Here is a 6,179-nt window from a genome sequence, read left to right as displayed (position 1 = left end):
GTTAGAATACCTAGGGATGACATAAAGGAATATGACAGTCCGGAAATCTACCAGATGAAGAGCCAGTCTGAGCTCAGGGGGAATTTTGAGCCAAGGCATGGCATTTTATTTTTAGATGGAGCTGAACATTGTGATAGTAACCAGCACTAGATGAACTAAAGTTCAGGAGGAAAAGCGGAACTATCCAAGGTGAACTGAGATTACTAGCCATTTTATCCCCTGGGCCCATTTGCTTACTCTGCACGTGAAGTAAGGACTGACCTTTGCCCAGACACGGTGTTTGATGGGGTCAAATGACATTAAATACCAAGCACTGAATCCCTAAAATATGGGAAACAAATGAGGTGAGCCCTTTAGTTGCCCAGGTTACATGCTGAAGGTAAACTAAGATTGCAGATGGAATCAAGTTTGCTAATCAGCTGACCTTGAGATGGAAATATTACCCTGGATTATTTAGTTAGGCCCAATCTAATAAGTGCAAGAGGGAAGTCAGAGTGATAGGATATGAAAAGAACTTGACTTGCTGTTGCTGGCTTTTGAAGATGAAAAAAGAGAACTATAAACCCAGGAATGTGGTAGCCTTAGGAGCAAGGAAATGGATTCTCTCTCAGAACCTCCAGGAAGAAACACAATGGCTTTATTTTAGTTCAGTAGTCTTTTTTTTCTTAATTTTATTATCATCATACTTTAAGTTTTAGGGTACATGTGCACAACGTGCAGGTTTGTTACATATGTATACATGTGCCATGTTGGTGTGCTGCACCCATTAACTCGTCATTTAGCATTAGGTATATCTCCTAATGCTATCCCTCCCCCCTCCCCCGACCCCACAACAGTCCCCGGTGTGTGATGTTCCCCTTCCTGTGTCCATGTGTTCTTATTGTTCAATTCCCACCTATGAGTGAGAACATGTGGTGTTTGGTTTTTTGTCGTTGCGTTACTGACCCGTTTGGATGTGGAAATACAGAAGTGTAAGACAATAAATTTGTGTTGTTTTAAGTCACTAAGTTTGTTGAAATTTGTCAACAGCAGTGATAGGAAATGAATACAACATGTCTATGGTCTGATCTAATATCTCAAATGCAAGAGCCATAGGATCAAGCTGTTTCCAAGTAACTTACCTGCATCCTAGAACAAAGCTCAAGAATATTTATAGGAAAACAAAAATGTTCAGCACCAAACAAGAAAAAATTTATCATATCCGACATCGGAAAAAAACTGAGGCATTCAAAAAAATAGAAAAATCAAACCATTATGAGAAAAAAAAATCCATCAATTGAAATTGACTCAGAACTGATACAAGAGGGTAGAAATAGCAGACAGTTGAAACAATAATAAGTTTATAAGTTCAAAAGCTGGAGAAAAAAGCAAACATGTTTATATATATATAAATATGTAAGTGTGTTTTATCACATGTCTGAAAGACCCAAATTGAACTTTATAGATTAAAACTACAAATCATGAGAAGAAAAATAAACTGGATAGGATGAACATTAGATTAGACATTGCAAAGAAAGATTATACTTGAAAGATGTAAGAATAGAAACTACACAAAATAAAACTGAAAAAGGCTTAAAAATGAACAACACATCAGTGAATTGTGGAAAAACTTCAAGTGGCATAATAATTGGTACTATGTGTGTCCCCTCCAAAATTCATGGTGAAACTTAATCTCCATTGTGGTGGTATTAATTGGGGCCTTTTAGGGAGAGATTAGGTCTTGAGGGGTCCTCCCATGTGAATGGGATTAAGGCATTTATAAAAGAGGCTTCACACAGAGTTTTGGCCTTTTTTGCCCTCTGCCTTCTACCATGTAAGAACACAGCAACAAGCCACCATCTTGAAAGTGAAGAGCCACTCTCACTAGACACCAGTGCCGGTGCCTTGATCTAGGGCTTCCCAGCCTCCAGAACTGCACAAAATAAATTTCTATTATTTCAAAATTGCATAGGCTGTGATATTTTGTTATAGAAGCAGAAATGGACCAAGACAATTGGAATACCCAAAAGAGGTAGGAGAGGAATAGAACAAATATTAGTAGAAATAGTGACCCAAATTTCCCGAAATTTGATGGAACCTATAAAGCCACAGATCTAAGTAGCTCAATTAACCCCAAGCACAAGAAATAAGAAAATAAAACAACTAAATGAAGGCAAATCATAATAAAATCTCTCAAAACCTGTTATAAAAATTGTAAAAGCAGCCAGAGGAGAAACAGCTAGTTATGTACAAAGGAAGAAAGATAAGGGTGATAGCAGATTTATCATCAAAACAATTATAAGCTAGAACACAGTGGAGCAACATCTTTTAAGTACTGAAAGAAAAAAAACCCCTGCAACCTAGAATTATTTACCCAATGAAAATATGTTTCAAAAAGTGAAGGTGAAATAAGAACTTAATTAAAAAGCTGAGGCCAGGCATGATGGCTCATGCCTGTAATCCCAGCACTTTGGGAAGTTGAGGGAGGGAGATTGCTTGAGGCCAGGACTTTGAGACCAGCCTGGGCAATATAGCAAGACCCCATCTCCAAAAAAAAAAAATTAGCCAGCTGTGGTGGTACGCACCTGTGTTCCTACCTACTCGGGAGGCTGGGGCAAGGGCATTGCTGTTGCTTGAGCTCAGGAGTTGGAGGTTGCAGTGAGCAATGATGCAGTGCACTGCAGCCTGGGTGACAGAGTGAGCCCTTGTTTCTAACAAAAACGAAAAGGCTGGCAGAGTGACTTTCATTTCTGGGAAGATGGAATAGGCATGCTTTTCCCTATTCCTACCAGTAAGTAGAACTAAAACCCTGGACATTTTCTATACAATAAACATAAGGAGACTCTGAAAGATGAAGAGAAGAGGGCAGAAACTTCACGCTTCAAAAAATGACACAGTGAGTTAGTTGTCTGCTCTCTTTAGCCCATGTGGACCAGGAAAGGGGCAGCCAAACAAGGGTCCACTTTCATTCTTTTGCATGTAGATATCCAGCTTCCCCAGAACCATTTGTTGAAAAAACTGTCTTTTCCCCATTGAATGGTCTTGGCACCCTTGTCAGAAATCATTTGATCATATATACAGGATTTATTTCTGGGCTTTTTATTCTATTCCATTGATCTATATGTCTTTGTGTTAGTACCACACTGTTTTGATTACTTGAGCTTTGTATTAAATTTTGAAGTCAGGAAATATGAGTCTTCCAACTTTGTTCTTTTTAAAAAATTTACGAGTTTTTGCTGTGTTGCTCAGACTGGTCTTGAACTCTTGATCTCAAGCAGTCCTCCTGCCTCAGCCTTCCAAAGTACTGGGATTACAGACATGAGCCACCACACCCAGCTTGTTCTTTTTCAATATCGTTTTGTCTATTCAGGGCCCCTTAAGATTCCATATGAATGTAAGATGGATTTTTCTATTTTTGCAAAAAAAAAGTTGTTGGAATTTTGATAGAGGTTGCACTGAATCTGTATATCACTTTGGGTAGTATTGACATCTTAGCAATATTAAGTCTTCCAATCCATGAATATGGGACATCTTTCCACTTTTTCATGCGTTCTTTAATATTTTTCTGCAATGTTTTATAGTTTTCATTGTACAAGTCTTTCACTTCCTTGGCTAATTCCTATGTATATTTTTTGATGCTGTTGTAAATAAAATTATTTTCTTAATTTTCTCCTTTGATTGATAATTGTTAGGGTATAGAAACATAAATTATTTTTGTGTGCTATTTTGTGTCCTGCTACTTTGCTGAAGTCATTTATTAGTTCTAATAGTTTTTTGTGAAATCTTTACTGTTTTTCTACATTTCAGATTATGTCACCTATGAACAAAAGTAATTTTACTTCTTTCTTTCCAATTTGAATTCCTTTTAGCTCCCTATATTCTTATCCCAGTAATCCTCTGGGAGATTCTCTACACTCGCTAAGGTTGTAGCAAAGACTCTTCCTTAGAGAAGACCCTGCCTTATGCCATCCTTTCTTCTCTGAGACATCCTCCTGTGGATGAGAATGGGATGAGAATGTGATGAGAATGGGATTGCCTTTGAGAATTCTCAATGTTCCAGCCTCTGATTAGGAAAAAATATCTCATCCTATGTGCCCTGTCCCTACCTTGCTATAATATCCAGAGGTTAGAACAATTCCCACATTCTGATAAAAGTATATTTTTGAGCACTTATTTTCTACAAGTTTGAGGTCTTAAAGGAAATCTTATTCACTGACCTCTGTACCTCCAGTGCTTAGCATGGTGTCCGGAAAATTAATTACTCAATAAATATTCATGAGATAATATATGTAATACCCTTTGTAAACTGAATGTGCAGAAGAATATAATTATTACTATTTCGGTAGATGAAATGGTCCTTTTTCCTTAACCTCTCCTGGTCCTAAAAAGAACTGTTAAAGATAAGTCCCTAACACTTCTTCAAGCACTTTTTATTCCTGCTAATCCAACAGTTGTTTCTTGGGCTCTGGGGTGTGGGGCAGAGGCTTATGGCCACATTTTTCTCCTCTTGGCATTGTGCTCCCTAGCAGCAACGCGTCCCCATTTCAAGTTGCAGGGTTCCATTCTTTTCCAATCAATGCCCTCACTTTAACGGTAGACACCTGGCTAGGCTGTGCACTCATCTTTCATTGCAGGTCAGCCGATCGCATGATGCAAGCTTGTGTCTGTTTTTCCACAATTTCAGCTTTTTATCTACAGGATATAAGACTCTCACTCAGGGCAGTGTTAGCAGATTTGAGGTGCAGTGTCTGCTTCTGAGGCTGGGAGACAGAATCCCTGAGTTCATCCTTTTCTTTCATCACTTTGTCCACTGAACTTATGAGCAACTCACCAGCTTCATTATGTTCCTTAGTTCTTCACATATGGTCAAAGGTATTATGTATAGAGTCACTAAACTCCTTGCCTCTCATGAGCAGTGAATCATGAGTGTCAAATGCATCTATTTTGCATAACTCTCTAAACTGTTTGCACAGAAGACTATCAATGTTTTCCATACTATTAGAAGTAGAGTCCTTAGCATTTTGGGTCCAATAATATTAAGCAGCCAACTCCAGAAACCCCAAAACCAATGAAAAACTCCATCCTTAATATTGTGTTCCTCTAGAACCACCCCTGGTAGCAAAATCTGTATTAGTCAGGGTTCTCTTAGAGGGACAGAACAAATAGGATATGTGTGTGTATATGTATATATACACATATATATACACACATGCACACACATATATGTATATGTGTGTGTATATATAGTTTATTTTATATATATATATGAGTTTATTAAGTATTAACTTACACAATCACAAGGTCCCACAATAAGTTGTCTGCAAGCTGAGGAGCAAGGAGAGCCAGTCCGAGTCCCAAAACTGAAGAACTTGGGGTTCAATGTTTGACGGCAGGAAGCATCCAGCATGGGAGAAAGATGGAGGCTAGGCCCGTCTCTGTCCTTTTCACGTTTTTCTGCCTGCTTTAGTTCGCTGGAAGCTGATTAGATTGTGCCCACCAGATTAAGGGTGGGTCTGCCGTTCCCAGCCCACTGACTCAAACGTTAATCTCTTTTGGCGACACCCACACAGACACACCCAGGAACAATACTTTTAGTCCTTAAGTCCAACCAAGTTGACACTCAGTATTAACTATAACAGATGGGATCAACTGTAGCGTAAGAAGTGAAAAGTTACTGCATTGAACAGCTCCTAATAACTTCTGGAGAAAACATATTTCCCACTTGACCCTAATGATGGCTTTAAATACCAAAATCAAAGAGAACCACTGACTTCTATTTTCTTTCAGAGATGCGAGTCTTTTAGTAAACTTGAAGTTGGAAAAATGGCTCTGTCTCTAGTGCCATGCAGTGAAACAGATAGCATGGTAGATGACATAGGCAAGGGCAGAATGGAGTTAATGACAATGACATAAGATGATAAAAAAATAATAATTTGGGGCCTTTGAAGGAACAGATGAGCTGGCTGAGAGAAACATTACACCATTGTAGAAAAACAACTTTTGCAAAATTTTCCACTCAGTGGGCACTACATACTTATTTTAGGATCTTCATTCATTCTTTCACAGACAGTTTACTTACTGGCTTGGGCCCACAATGACTTTTCCGACAGAGGTGAGGGATTAGCACAACAGCACACATACACCTGAAAGAAATAGTGAATTTCTAATTTTCAGACTTTAGTCTCTGACCTAACCAAATA

Source organism: Gorilla gorilla, chromosome 1, assembly GCF_029281585.2.
Source record: "Gorilla gorilla gorilla isolate KB3781 chromosome 1, NHGRI_mGorGor1-v2.1_pri, whole genome shotgun sequence".
Taxonomy (NCBI): domain Eukaryota; kingdom Metazoa; phylum Chordata; class Mammalia; order Primates; family Hominidae; genus Gorilla; species Gorilla gorilla.
Note: the sequence above shows the minus strand (reverse complement) of the source record.